This window comes from Helicoverpa zea, chromosome 12 (assembly GCF_022581195.2).
Source record: "Helicoverpa zea isolate HzStark_Cry1AcR chromosome 12, ilHelZeax1.1, whole genome shotgun sequence".
NCBI classification, from domain to species: Eukaryota; Metazoa; Arthropoda; class Insecta; order Lepidoptera; family Noctuidae; genus Helicoverpa; species Helicoverpa zea.
Genome location: NC_061463.1, coordinates 4,037,827 through 4,053,486, shown reverse-complemented (window position 1 = coordinate 4,053,486; position 15,660 = coordinate 4,037,827). Strand labels below are relative to the sequence as shown.

Genomic DNA, 15,660 nt, shown 5'->3' with positions numbered 1-15,660 from the left:
ATCAGGCACATCTCCGGGAAGGATAATGTCGTGGCGGATACCCTTTCGCGGGTTGAGGAGATTACTCAACCTGTGCCCGTCGAGAGGATCGCTGCAGCACAAGAAGATGACCAGGAGCTGCAGCAGCTGCTCGCCGGGGACAACTCACTGCGTCTGCAGTTGGTTAGCGTCCCAGGTTCACAACAGCAGCTGTACTGCGACCTCAGCAGCGGCACGCCTAGACCTTTTGTACCCAAGGAGCTGCGCAGGTCAATTTTTCTCAGCCTGCACTCCTTGAGTCACCCTGGTACTAAGGCGTCTGCCAGGCTGATTGCAGCCCGCTATGTGTGGCCTGGGGTTAGGAAGGACTGTCGTAACTGGGCTCAGAGTTGTCTGGCTTGCCAGCGCTCTAAAACCACACGGCACGTCTCTGCACCACTGCAGACCTTTAAGTTGCCCCAGGCGAGATTTGCCTTCATCCACATTGACCTCATAGGACCTTTGCCGCTGTGTCAAGGTTTCCGGTATTGTCTCACCGCCGTCGATCGCTTTACGCGATGGCCTGAGGCAATACCCCTGGCAGACATCACTGCAGAAACCGTGGCAAAGGCCTTACTGGGTGGATGGATTGCCCGATTCGGCTGCCCATCGGATATCGTTACCGATAGAGGTAGGCAGTTCGAATCGGCCCTCTTTAAGTGCCTATCCGGCATTGCTGGCTTTCAGCATCGTAGGACCACTGCCTACCATCCAGCCTGCAACGGACTGGTGGAGCGATTCCACCGTCAACTGAAGGCTGCAATCACCTGCCACGCAGGCAGCAGTTGGGTGGAATCTCTTCCACTTGTGCTGTTAGGAGTGCGCAGTGCCTTCAAGGAAGACGTACAGGCTTCCGCTGCCGAGTTAGTGTTCGGCCAGCCACTGCGCCTTCCAGGCGAGTTCTTCGACCCGCAGGTCGAGGAAACGGTCGACATGACCGATTACCTTTCTAGGCTTCGGAGTATTGTCCGGAGTTTGCAGCCAGCACCGGCAGTCAGACACAACAGCCGCTTCAAGACATTTGTCTTCAAGGAGCTGGCTACAGCCACGCACGTGTTCCTTAGGGACTGCACTGCTGGTGGTGGTCTGAAACCGGCATACTCTGGACCTCACAAGGTGCTCGAACGAGGTGACAAGGTGTTCAAACTACTGGTGAACGGTAAACAGGTCACAGTATCGATAGACCGCATCAAGCCGGCCTTCATACTGCGTGACCCTGACACCACAGCACACTCACCACACAACACTATCGCACATAACTCACCACAGTCACCACTCGACAATAACACTCATCACTACTCACCTGACGCGGATAACCGAGGCTTACCTTCGGCTGACGATGGCGTCATCAGAACGACGCGGTCAGGACGTCGCGTCCACTTCCCAGCTTATTATCGCCCTTGAAGGTCTCTGGGGGGGGGTGATGTGGTGACCTACCTCTTTCGCCACTTATTGGTACTGGCCGGCTGGTTTGGCAGCTACGTTCGTAAAAATGAAGACTTGTCAAACCAGTCGGCAGTCGGTTTTTTCTCTTTGGTAGGAAGAAAATGTATATTTTTATTGTCTCAATTTATCTTGTAAATATTATGTAAATATATCGATGTAAATACCAAACCCATTTATATTTCTTCCTACAGCTTGATAGAAACATCGGATGCCTCATTTCAAGCATTTACCGTCTTCATGGTCTCATAACCATTGATAAACGATCCATCTGCTAGAATAATGGCTTTGGAAACTGGTGTCTTTACGACTGAGTTCTCTAATATCCAATCTTGGTGATCTCCGGAGTGGAATAATGTTTCACAAGACAAAGTTCTGGTTACAACGGTCGTGAATATTTAGTTTAAGGAATTCGCATCGGTCACGCCTGACCTCGCTTTGCGGAAGAAAGGTAACAGAGTCAAATTACTTCTTTTGTTTCATTGCTATTGATCAGTGGTGCGATAAGATTTTTTGCTCCATTTACTTTATCCTATTTTTTCAAATGATATTTGAAGGTGAATTAAATCTTGACACCACTGCGACATTTAAGATTGTTTTAATGTTTAAAATTTCGGGCAAAGGTATTTTAAGTTGTTTTCTTTTATCTTATTGTGAAAATTCTTGTCGGCGTGTATTTATGTAATTTTACAAATAACCTTCAACATTCCTCTACATTTTGAGAGTAAGCTAACAAGGAGTAAGTGGAAAAATGTTCTCAAGTATAACTGTAAACGGTTTCCCTTCAGATTATTTACTGCATAAGCAAGATTTCGTAGTTGGCGGCGTGTAGCAAACAAAATGATTAGCGATATATCACAAATGGGCCAGTCACGCTATGTTTTGCAATCCTTACGATATCAGTTTCGAAACAATGTCATCTTTTGTTCTCTTCATAGCCCTCGTAAGAATGGAAAACAATACCAGTGGAGCAATTACATTGATAAAGGCAAATAGATGTTGCTCTCAATCAAAATATTTTTTGATTAAAGCTTCTATTGGATGTCAAGATGAATTATGAATAAGTGTTATTTTGTTTATTTATTTAGGAGTCTTCATTTGTTTTCATTGAGTTTTATGGGATGCTGAAAATCTAAATACCAATCTTACCACTGGAATTAGGTAAAGGTCAGATTGGCAGTCGCCCCATGTTAATTACTAGAACTCAGCTACGTCCAGTTAGACTAGAAACCGACCCAAAAATTATTGTGGAAAGGATAGATGTTTGATGTGTTTTATTGGATGCAAGTAAATCATATACAACGGTAAAAGGCTGACAAATAAATTCCTTCATACCTTTTTCGTGAGTAATGTTTGCTCTTTCACCTCGAGTCACTTCAGAGTCAAAACCCCAAACCTTAGTCAGTATTTATTTAGCATTTCAAAGTCATTTTATTTAAACATTTGTTTATTTATAACTGTTCTCCTTGACGTAGGTACATTGTTATTAGCATTATTCATACGTAAGTACAAAAACGAGGTTTGTGACCGTTTTGTCCTAAACTCTCTAGTCACGAATCGTAATGCTTTTATTTCTTTTAATGTTATATGTAACCTTGGTATCGTTTATTTTTACCAAACGATCGTCTGGTTAGTTGACTGTAAATCGTACCATAAAATTGTTACACGATTTTCGTAGATATCAATCATGTTATGTCATGGTTTATGTGACTTTTTTAAGCAATTTTATTCGCTAAAATAGCCATGATTGTTGTTTGTTCCAAATATAAACTTAGTTATTGACAACCAGCATTATTGTGACATTAAGAGAAATTCAAACTGCTTACAACTATTATACATGCAGAGCATAGACTGATCCAAAGATATCTTGTTATTTGTAATAGTAGAAATGTGGTATTTATCTATTGGAAGGAAAATGAAACTAGTATGCCTATTAAAGAAAACTAGACTGGAGATTATACCTCAACGAAAGACAAATACAGACAACATTACTTTTTATTTTCCAATAGCTCTAAAATAAAGTTGCCATTTTCGTAAAGCCACTTAAAATCAACACTTTCTCAATATGTTTTCTTAACATGTCAATCAACTTTTACCTACATAGCGTGCGATCGGGACACGTAAGAGCGACAATTTGTTATTGCTGTAATAAATCACAAGATTTAAGCAAACTCTAATGAACGTAGCAAGAACTCGATCCAAAACTCTTCATTCTCTAATGGTTTGTTTACTTTTAGCAAGCATAAGAGGGTGTTAAGGCCCTTTTGGCTGCATTGTGACCTAGAAAATGACCATTCTCTATTCTTTTTCTAACTTGAAAAATGGGAAATTTCTAATAAAACACACCTTTTCGCTCGCATGAAATACCGACTTTTCAAAACCTAATAGAATATGAATCAGAAAAAGACAATCCAGAATCACACAAATTACATGACCTACATTTCCACACGGACCACTACAATTAAAAACAAAGTAGCAAGTGATGGAGACGAATATTCGCATCCAACGTCCTAGCAATTTACGAAGACCATTGAGCAGTCGTTCGAGCGTGGTGAAACGCTTTCTATACGGTCCGACTGACGCTGTGACGTATATCTTAGATCGAGCAAAAAAGGGTGCAAAGAACATTCTAAATTTTTGCCGCGACTTGCTTGAGAATTTAAGCGAAGTGGCGTTAATGTTTTGAAAAATATGTTGTAAGTTTTACTTTTTGAGATACTATTTGAACTTATGTTTATTTATATTCTTTTTATAAGTATTTGCCGGTTGTTTAAATGTGTTTTAGTCACTGAAACTGGTCTAAATTAGGTTAATTTAATTAATAAAAAAAAATAACCCGTTACCGAAATTGATGTTGCACTTTTTTATCAAAACGCTAACCGATTTAGCATAAAATATTATCCAAAATTTCAATTAACTGTAGTCTAAGGAAAGCGAATTTGTCTAGATTCTAGATAATTAATTTGCTGAATTCATTTTCATAATAACGGTACTAAGTTTTGAAGGAAAATGTTCTGGTGTCGTGACTTACGGAGTTTAACACCGTTTCGAGTTTCAAATTAGATTCACGCTGTCTAGATTAACAAGATAGCTTTTGAACACCATGCTAAATTGTCTTTATTATTGTACTTTGCTGTTTTATTGGTGTATAACAGTAACTTTCATAATTAGGAACGGATAACATCGGTTTAACTGGGCGGTATCATTTTCCTTAAGTTAAGGGATGTTTTTTCACAATCTATTTATATAATATTGTTGGTGCTTAGATAGATACTGTTTATAATTTCAATATAATATTCCATATTGTGTTATAATGTGTACGTGCGTATGTATGTATGTACTTATTTGTATGTAGGTATACCTATTATTATACACCAACTTCACGATTTATACAAAAAGAGTGAAGAGTGCAAAATGTGTATTTTTCTTTCAAAAACTTCTAGAAAATATCGTACCCATTTACATAACTGTTGATGACTGATGATGTCAATTAAATTATAGAATGTTCACGTAAAAACTTCTTGCATAATACTGTTGTAAATAACTATGTAAATGCCTAAACATTTTATTCAAGTTTGATTCTTTAAAAAGAGACTACTACGTCACCAAAAAACAACAAAATACTACAACCAATCCACGCAACGAAACCATTCAATTTCTCTGTACGAACCAGCAGCATTGTAGTTGTACGTTCACAACAGTGGACAATAGCTAGGAACCACGGTTGGGTGCACCACAAGGCCCTGAGGATGTCCGGCTTCGTGCCCGATCATAACTAAACGAGTGTTCGTTAAGATACGGTTTTAATTGTTTTTGTGTGTCTGTGGTAGGGGCAATGTTTACACATAAACGTATGGAGGTACGTCGAAGACTTGAGGATGAAAATTTATCCGACTTAGCGTTTTTACCAAGATACTCAAACTTATTTAAATGGGATGAAATTCAAATTTTCTGTTTCAAATCGCTTCCATAGGTTCATACAACCTTTGTTTAAAAGATACCTACAAATCCAAAAGGTTGGTATGTTATAGTGTTTTAACGGCCCATCTCAAAAGGTAATGTTTCTAAGTGGATAAAAAATTGTTTTGAATGGTAAATCGACGCCGTTTGCACCTATCCTATCACCCCGGTCTTGGAAAGCTCTATTTCATTCACTGCACACAACCTTCTTTAAATAGTCGGTTTTCAAACTTTTCTTGCTTTAACTTGTCTGCTTCTTGGGTCATAAGCAAGCTTTTAATAGTTGAATCCTTTCAGATAAAACGACTTACAACCATGTACACATTTTAACCTTCCAATAAATTTAATAAGTACTACTAAGTGTGCTCACGACCTTTAAACTCTAGTACAGTAGCGCCAATTAATGTGAATGTGATAGATGGTCAAAGGCCAACCGTGTCGCGAATCATGTAAATCGTAGTTATTTAGCACCTTTGGTACTTAGTTGAAATATGCGAAAATAATTGACAAACGATAGAAGAAACTCAAGTTTGAATTTTTTTAGATACATCGTCATGATTTTGATTGGTGTGTTAATTAAGTTGTTTGTTAAGTTATTGGTAAAAATATTCCTGTTGTGGTTTCTTTCTGTCATATATGTAAGTTTATCTATTGCCGCCTACTGCTAAACATAGGCCCGAAATGAGCGCCAACAAACCCGGTCTTGGTCGGCGTTTACTTTAACATAGGTAATATTTTATATTTACTTCAAACTTCCTTTGGAAAGAGAAAACTGTAGTACTGTAATTTAAGTACGCGGATATTTCACTGCAAAATCATAACAGGTTATTTTGTTCAATTTTTAAATACCTATTAAATCCTCATCTGTATCCTGCTTAACACATACTAAACACATTACTCACTTCGAACTTACCTCTTATCCTATCACACTAAACACCATACCTTATGTTTCCTGCTAGGACCAACACAGGTTCCCTAGGGAGCACCTGACAAGCCAGTCTATTAAAAATACTCTAATTAGTATAACTCAAGCTGACATATAAATCTGAGAACTTGTTTATGTACCGTCGCGTGCAATGGGCTCTCATTTAGCTTTCAAACTATCAGACTCGGTTATTCTATTAAGCGAGTAGACCCTGGAGAACAAAATGACTAGCGGAGGTGCCATAACTGAAAATGTCCCAAGAAAGTTGCACCGAAAAAGGGGTGTGAGCGGCTGACGAGCGGTGCGACTGTTTTCGCCCTTACGAGCTTTTTTTGTCCCAACGATTTTATGTAATACCAAAAATCGTTGACAGATGTCTCAAAGAAAACCAGCGCTTCATAACTAAGTAATAGTTTTGGTCAAGCCCACCCTACGGTTTGACCTAGAAGAAAGCGCCTGACCTACCTACATTATGGCATCTCCACTCATCTTTCTTTACTCCGTGAAGTAGACCCAGCCATTACGCGGGGCGCGAAACTCGACCAATTTCGAGATCCACCATTAACTTAATAATGAGGAAATTATTCAGGCCTCACTTCAAAACGAACTCACGTCTCGTGTTTTCATCATCTTTAAAGCGCCCGACCAATTTGCCGCCGATACGAACATAGAACGGGTTTCCCTTTGACATAGAAAACTCACTTTTATGTAAACGGATTAAGGTCTAAAATTGCAGTAGCTATGTTTAGTTCGAAATATAAGTTTTGTGATTTTAATAATGCCTATTATGGCGATCGATTGCATTCTATTGCAAAACACTTTTGTTGTTTATTCCATTGTTTGAAAGTGGGTGGTCACGTGTTCTTATTTTGAAATGATATAAAACCGCTTTTGTTTATATATTATAACATTGTTAGACGTAACTTTGATTAGACTAACGATAGTTCATAATTTTATGTTCTATCAAAATATGAATTAATTACCATTTGTTAACACATTAATTAGTAATTAATGCAAATTAGCGTTAATAAATCTTATTATGTCTTTAACTAACCGTCTATTCCACTGATTCGTTCAGCACCACCAGCTACAAATTGTGACTTATTTAATTTTTCTGCTTGATCAATATTCAAATTATACCGAAAATAAATCAAATATTTTCTACTCATTTAATTTCCAAAAATAACTCACCGTAGACACCTAAGATATATTTTGCAAAAATATAAAATATTCACGTTGTTTTTGGACAGCCGAGTGAAACCTCTATAGTCTACAGCATTGACCTCAGACCTCTGCATGTAACTAACCGGCTCTGAAAAAACCGTGCCAATGCCACCAGGGAAACAAAAAACCTGTGTAGTTTTTTTTTTTATGAATTGTCAAACCTGTTAAACAGCCTCTGTATTTTTTTCTCTGACTGAAAAGGTTGTAAAAGAAATAGGCTGAATTTTGAAACTTTCTTTGCCAGATTTTCCCTGATTGAAAAAGTATTGGGTTAAAAAAACATTCAAGCTCAAATAATTAAATTCTCTGATTTGTACTCACTTCGACTGGACAGTAAAGGTTTTATTAAAAAGTAGTCACTCCCAGACTACCTGCTTCCAGTCTTAATTCTTTCTCTCAATCACAATGCACAATGAATCAACAGCAATCAAGAGGATATGCTATAGATACTTTTAAATAAATTGCAGAATATTATCTATGCTCCTATTTATTATAATGCGTGCGTAACACACGCGTTTTCGATGATATAATTTTAATTCACAAAGTCGTGAGGCATGCATCCAATTACAATATTTATGCGATGCATGGTTGCCGTGAGAAAGTCTTGCATAATGCTATAGATAACGCAGAAAGAATGTTGCCGACTGATGCCGAATGCTACCGAACTTTGCCGAGCATTTCCGATCATTTCTTTAAAAGTTGTCATACAGCGGAAGCTTTGATTGATGCTCTAAATTATATAGTTTTTATTTTGACGTGTGTCCGTTCATTGATTGGATGGCACTTAATTTACTGTAGATCTCATTAAGTTATAAAAATTATATAAATATTAATGTAGCAGATTTTTCTCTAATTTTATATGCAACTTAGCAGCTGATTCTAAGATCTGATACTAGGGCTTGTCAGGTGATTAAACCTGCATAAGAAGTAGTGTAGCAATTGCTTGTACAATAGGATTGTAAATTTATGGCTAACTTTGATATGATAATATGTATTTAAAAGTTACTAATTAGTATTTAGATCTATCTGCTACGTAAAACATGCAAAGATTCGACAGCATAACTACTTGTAACAACTCGATTTGGTTACACAATCTATCATGCCATAAAGTTAAGATAAATTACATCTTAAATCAGTGACATAGAGCCTCTTATTGATAAACAACTCAAGAGGTGATTACTACATTTCACTATCAAAGAAAATAAAAAGAAAATCAGTAGAGCTACTGGCTGATAATGTTACTTGGCAATAAATAGGTTTTATTTATTAAAAACCAAATAAGGCTGACTCACGATTACTCGTTCCATATTCAAAAACATGTTTTGGGCTAACGGACGTTTAGGAGACAGTTTGAATTAATTAAGAATTTGAGTACTACTTGAGCGTTTCTCAGAAATTGAAGTGATTGAATATTTAGTAGTAATTAATTTTAGATTAAAATTCTCTTACAAGCGATTCTTAACTTATTCAAACTACAATTTAATGTGAACTTTATTGACATCAACACAGCTTAAAGTTATTTTATTTATAGGTGTATTTACGTTAAACTGAAGAAAATTAATTACATTTCAAAAGAAACCTTCATTTGCTGTTCAGATTTCTAAAGTGTCTTTCACTAAAGACATTACTTAGCCATTATTTCTAGCAACAACTTTCTCGATCGATGATCTGAATACACATTAAGCTACATTGACCTATGCCCACCCATGAGTGTGAACGTCTACACGATCGAAAAGTAATCGAATCAAGCTTGAGTATCAATGGAACAGATTTTAAATTATATTTAGGTGTTCGAATTAACCTGACTCTGAAATTCTATTGATACATGCGGCATAAAGAGATTAAGGTTTTAAAGTTTTTCTTTACGTCATCATATATTACCAGCCTTTGGCAAACGTCGTATTGAACTAACTGCACGATGGACCTATGATTCGATGAAGTATTGGTCTGTGGATAGATGCGGATTGCTCTAGACTTTGATGGCTGATTGGGGGAGACCTACGTTCAACATTAAGATGGAAATTACCTGATATGATGATTATCCATAAAAAGCCACTAAACTACCTAGGTGTTAGGCAGCCGTCAGCCATCTCCAACTAGCTACTTAAGAACACAGGGCCAAAGAAAAGCTTTCCCACACTCATAAATCTCCACAACAAAGCGGAAACTATAATTATTACACCGTAAAGAAAAAATACACACCTAATATTATGTAAATAGTCAAAATTTCACCCATTGAGGGTCATCAGATGACCGAGACCTAGAGTTATATAAGGCGTTATATTATTGTTCTGTGAGCGAAAGTGCCAGGTGTCATACCGTTCGGCGGCTAATTTCCAATTTCTCCCAAAACCGGTTTGGTTGGCCGAACTATTGTAGTAAGATCATTATTGATTCTGTATCTTGTATCTTAGTTGGTTAGACCCTCGGGCTTGGCTCGTGGAGATCTTAGCTGATAAGAGAATAATGGTAAGGTAGCGCACAAAACTTGTCTGAATAGTACTTTATGGAACAATTACTTTTAGAGCACCCGAAAGTGAGCGTGAGTTTTCGTTGTTGATAGTTTGATAAATCTTAATGATATAACGAAAGTCACTAACTGTTTTCGGCACAGTAAAAAGTCCTCAAGATTTTTTGTGCTTACGTAGGACCCTATACCTAGTGAAATATTAGTTGGAAAAACGTGTCACTTTTTCTACTACTAGGCACTCATCATTTCATACGGCATCCCATAGGAGTAGAGGATGGATCAGTCAAGTTACAAGATTAATTTCATATGGCTGATTCTCCTAAAATTGCAAAGCCACCATTTTAGTCACTTACTGCACGATTCAATGAAAAACATTTCTAACCAGTCACAGTAGTACACGGAAATGATAAAACAATAACACCGGTTCAGATATGAGAACAACCAGGTCAATGAACTTTGTTAAGCCTGTCATTATTCAGTGCAAATACTGCAGTTATGTCAGCTGACAATGAGTTGACTATACAGCGGTTTTAATGGATTGTTAATGTAGCATTTTTAATAATGAGTGTGTAAGCAAGGCAAGCGATATTAGTCTGGGTTTAAAAAACTTAGAGCTCATACTATGTCCTAAAGGCAAAAAGAAGTTTTTACCTATTAGATCTTAAAATGGTCATTGATACAGATTGAAAGTCCTATAACAGTCAAGGTTACTTTTTTAGCAAGGTAAACGTCCTTGCAAAGAACTAACAGTCCCTGACAAGAAAGCGGATTCATCAAAGGAATGAAATGGAAATATCAGACATGTTTTTTCCTTCAATCAAGCAATAAAGATAATAATAAAATTGCAGAAAAAAGTCATACACGGAAAACAAAGATACCTAAGAAATATTGGCAACGTTTGTTCCAACCGCGGAAATTTTCCTAGCCAAGACAATGTGACCTTTCGAGAAATTAATGTTGTATTTTATAAACAGCATTAGACATTGGCGTAGGTATTTAATGATTCGTCCATTCGTGCCGCGCTTTTTTATGAATATTAACGCTCTTGACATTTTGATGAAATCCACGACAAAATGATTGGCTGTTTTTGTTAGTTTTGCAACATTAATAATACGGAGTTAATCCGTGTTCGTTTAGTGCGGACGACTCGGACAATTTTAGTGAATGCAAGACCGGTTTCTACTTAGGAAGAGCGATGCAACTTGAGGTCATTTATATGCTGCTGATTGAAAAAGAAACTATGAGAGAGGACTAATCAAGGATCGCCATCTAGCTATCAACAAGTATAAATGGTATTTTAGGAATTAATAATACAGCAGATTTTCTCGGAGGTGATGTTATCGAAATTATTTTTAATTTGATAACATCACCTCCTTTGATAATTGATGATGAAGCTCACCTTAAATACAGCGAAGCTCCGCAAACCGCGTACCACGATCTGAAACGAAAAGATGGCTTTTAGAAAACGCATTAAGTAACATCGATCGTAATATTACAAATCATACATATACCAATTATTTAAACGTCAATTAATATTATAAACAACTACGCCCACATGCGGAAGTTCTAAACGAGATTAAATGACTTAATAATAACATTATCTATACAAAGTATTACTTAAACGAAAGTGAAAATAACGAAAGTAAGAGGTCCGTCGACTCGATAGCCGCCATATTGACGAAACAAATGATGCGCGCGTATTTCGAACCTGTTCTTGTGTGGGTGTGTTACACACGATTGCAATAAAATAGACTCACGCTGTTTCACTCAGGGCTCTTGATAGTCCCAAGTTTTTGCGCGGTCATCTCATGTGTCAAGATTATTTTGTTTGCATTGGAAAAGTAGATATCATCGCGCGCTGGTTTTATTGTCAGGATTTGTACTTCTTAATGTCAATGGACTAAGTGACCGGCATATAATGATCTAGTAATGTTTATCTATTATCCTCCAGACCGTTAAGCTAAACTGTTGTACTAACTGTGACTCACTGTTTGTTTATTCCGAAATTATTATCATTTGGGACCATGACATTCTTATAAATCTGAAGACCAGTTAGAACTAGAGTTGTCGACTCCAGAATGCCGACATTTTGAATCAAGTCACGTTTCAATTTTGGTGTAGGTCCTCATTGTGTCGAAATACCGCTAAGTTGGTTATAAACTAAACTGGTCACTCTGGCATCAGCTAGATATATGCTATGTATATCAACACTTGAATCTAGCTAAATAAGGTAGAGCTGTCTTCAAGCTCAAATGATATGATCTCCGCGGTTGAATGATGGTGGTTCTCTTACAAATCCAGTTGCCTTGCCTTTTGAGGAAAATTCTGTATCACCAGTATTACTGTAGTATTCGTGTTTAGAATTTTTAAAACTACTCGAAATTCTTTACTATTTTTATCTGAAGTTAGGACGTTGATCTTTATCTATACTTATAATAAATCTGTAGAGAGGTCAATTCTGTACATTGAATATATTTCCAAAATAACTATTAGGGGGTGATTAGTGATCGATACTGATGCCAAAAATGCAATCAGTAAAATTTTTGTCTGTCTGTCTGTCTGTCTGTCTGTCTGTCTGTCTGTATGTTCGTTATGGAAACAAAAACTACTGGACGGATTTTAATGAAACTTGGCACAAATATTCTTCATACTCCTGGGCAGGTTATAGGATACTTTCCAACACGCTGCGATCAATAGGAGCAGAGCAGTGAAGGTAAATGTTGGGAAAACGGGAGAAGTTACTCCATTTTTTAAGCTTCCGTCGCGTGTGCAGCCTTAATGGTTACAGCTACACAGAAACCATGTACGACGGAAATATTTTTCATAAGATTATGTAAAAAATATCCCATGGCAGCATATGTCTATCTTTTATGGTTGACTCACAATAACACGTAAAACTCTCGGTAGCTTAGCAGTTCGGAGCTTTCTGATTATATTTGTCTACTATTTCGTTTATAACATTCTCACTCACACTAATTAAACATAGTTAACAGTATTATCTATTAATTAAAAAAAGAATGATTTTAATCGGTAAAGAAACACCAAAGTTATACATGAAAAACGGTAATAAGCCACCGTGCGTGAATACTGAATCACGCACGCTATAAGGATCATTTTTGTGCAACGGTCGCCGCGCTCGACGCGACTCGCGGCGCGGTGGCTGCGCGAGCTTCATACAATATTTGGCTGTTGGTGCGATTGATGCGAATAGACGTTCAGAGCGTTCAACCTTATTGCGCGACTTTTAGGTTTTAAATAATTTATTTTTAACTTTCTTTTGTTGTTATTTTATAAAATAGGTTGGTATAGTTAGTTATTTTTGTGTTTAAATATTCATTCAAATTACAAATTATTAATAGTTTACATTTTATTACGTAAAGTAGCAGTAAATACGCATAGATTTAGATAATTGGAGTTGCTGGTGTTTATTATTTTTTCCTCTCTTTGCACAAAGTCCGACTCTAACGCGGACGAAGTCGCTGGCAGAAGCTAGTCTATACTAATATTATAAAGCTGAAGAGTTTGTTTGTTTGGTTTGTTTGCTTGATCGCGGTAATCTCAGGAACTACTGGTCCGATTTGAAAATTTCTTTCAGTGTTAGATAGCCCATTTATCGACGAAGGCTATAGGCTTTTTATCCCGGTACGGGAAGTAGTTCCCACGGGATGCGGGTGAAACCGCTGGCAGAAGCTAGTCTCTTTATAAAGTCTTAGAGCATCAATCATTTTTGTAAAACATATTTATTAACGATTATTAATCTCACTTAAGTGCTAAGATTGAATTGAAAACTGTCACTATGTTATTTAATGGAGTTACTAACTGACGTCAAAATATCGCGTGAAAATCTTTCCTATAAATGTGCGTGTTGCTAACATGACAACCTGACTATAACAGATGGTGTTACTATGTTGGTACATAACAGATGGTTAAAAACATCGTGCGTTGCGTAACTTTAAAACTTGCTTCGGAGATTTCGTCTCAGTATTCATGCAAGTGTGTGTACTTGCATAAAGTTGATTAATTTTAAATCGAAATGAGACATAACATTTTAGACTTTGTAGGTAATATAATTTCGTAGCTTAAACATATTTCCAATAATATCCATCTAAGTAGAAAGCAACAAAATTTTATCTAAAAAGGTTTCATCAGATAAAAAAATGTTTGCCTTACGTCATACTCAACAAGAAGGATTTAGTCACAAATCAAATCTATAAAAAGAATTTAATCTAACCAGCCAACACGGAGGTTCTATTTTCAAATTATAGTATATAAATAGCAAGTTAGCCAGTAATATCTCAGTGTATAACGTGTTCTCGCAGATGGACGGCAGTTGATCGACACGTATGGCGGCAATGAACTCACGACGCCATTATTGAATTCTAATAGGGAACTTAATGAATTAACTGCAGTAGATTGTTTTGTTTAGATTTCACGTATTTCCTCGAAAAAGAAAAGATTTAGTGTGGATTCATGATCGTGGCGGGGATATTGCTGAAATATTAATTTTGGGATATTTGACACATTGTGGCTAATATAGTTTATAGGTACTTCAGAATAACACATACTTACCTACGTAGAATAAAGGCTACTTTTTATTCGGGTGCTAAAAGTGTTTTGATTTGCAACGTCAAACAAACCATTTAGTAACACAATCATTACTTAGATCATTAGGTACTTACATGCATAGATACACAGGTAAAACGTATGCACAGGTTCTTAGTAATTTCCCACAATTACGCTTCAACTATTGTCTGTCTCAAGTCATGCATTAATATTCTCTAACTGGCACTACACACAAAAGCTAGAAACGAGTTTTTATATTACCAAGAAGTTTTAAAAACCAAATTGTCTTTAGCACTTAGAATTTACTTTTTTATTGTTTCTGCGTGTAAATTGTATGCACAGTTTGTTTGGAGAGTGATCAAAGGAACCAAGCATTTGAAAAAAGAACTGTCATCATTTCATAATCGGCCTGCTATGTTCACTTCTGGATTAAAACCTCTTTTCAATCAAAAATTCAAATTACGAACGATTCTCTATAGTGCTTTACTTTAGCGTTTCCAGTCATATTCATGTCCAGGTTTGCTGACGGTCTGACATTCAAGTTTTTCGCGAAATTTTCACAACATTTCCGTAGCTTTAATAGTGTAAAGGTAGTGCATGATTGATGCACACTATTTCCATTTAGTTACCATACAACATTTACGATCTCGAGAGTAATGAATGTTATTTATTTATTTATTTATTTATTTATTTATTTATTAAAAATAAGCACACCAACAATACAATCACTCAATGTTATACAAAACAACAAAAATCAAACAATTGAAAGCACAAGCAATTGTACAAATTACAGGAGTGCATGACATTAAACATGAAACTCATTTGAGACTTACACAAAAATAACTAAGCTAATAAAATTAAGACACACATTAAAGTAATAACGAATGGGCACTATTCACACTGTTTAAGAAGGGAGCGTTTGTATGATGCGAACTTCATAAAAAATATATCGATGGGATAATCTGTCACAATGGTCCTCTCATTATATAACCTTGCCATACGTGTTAGAGGGCTATTAAATGTGGTATTTAGAGTAGATATAGGAATTTCAAAAACT

General features: G+C 36.6%; 1 protein-coding gene across 1 annotated transcript in view; it reads right to left on the bottom strand.

Moving 5' to 3' along the window:
- The window catches only part of LOC124635039, a 152,970-nt gene that overhangs the window by 104,226 nt on the left and 33,084 nt on the right, over positions 1 to 15,660 (bottom strand). The window contains exon 2 of the mRNA XM_047170801.1: positions 11,440 to 11,478. The gene's annotated coding sequence lies outside the window, so the exon portion shown is untranslated. The remainder of the gene's footprint in view (positions 1 to 11,439; positions 11,479 to 15,660) is intronic.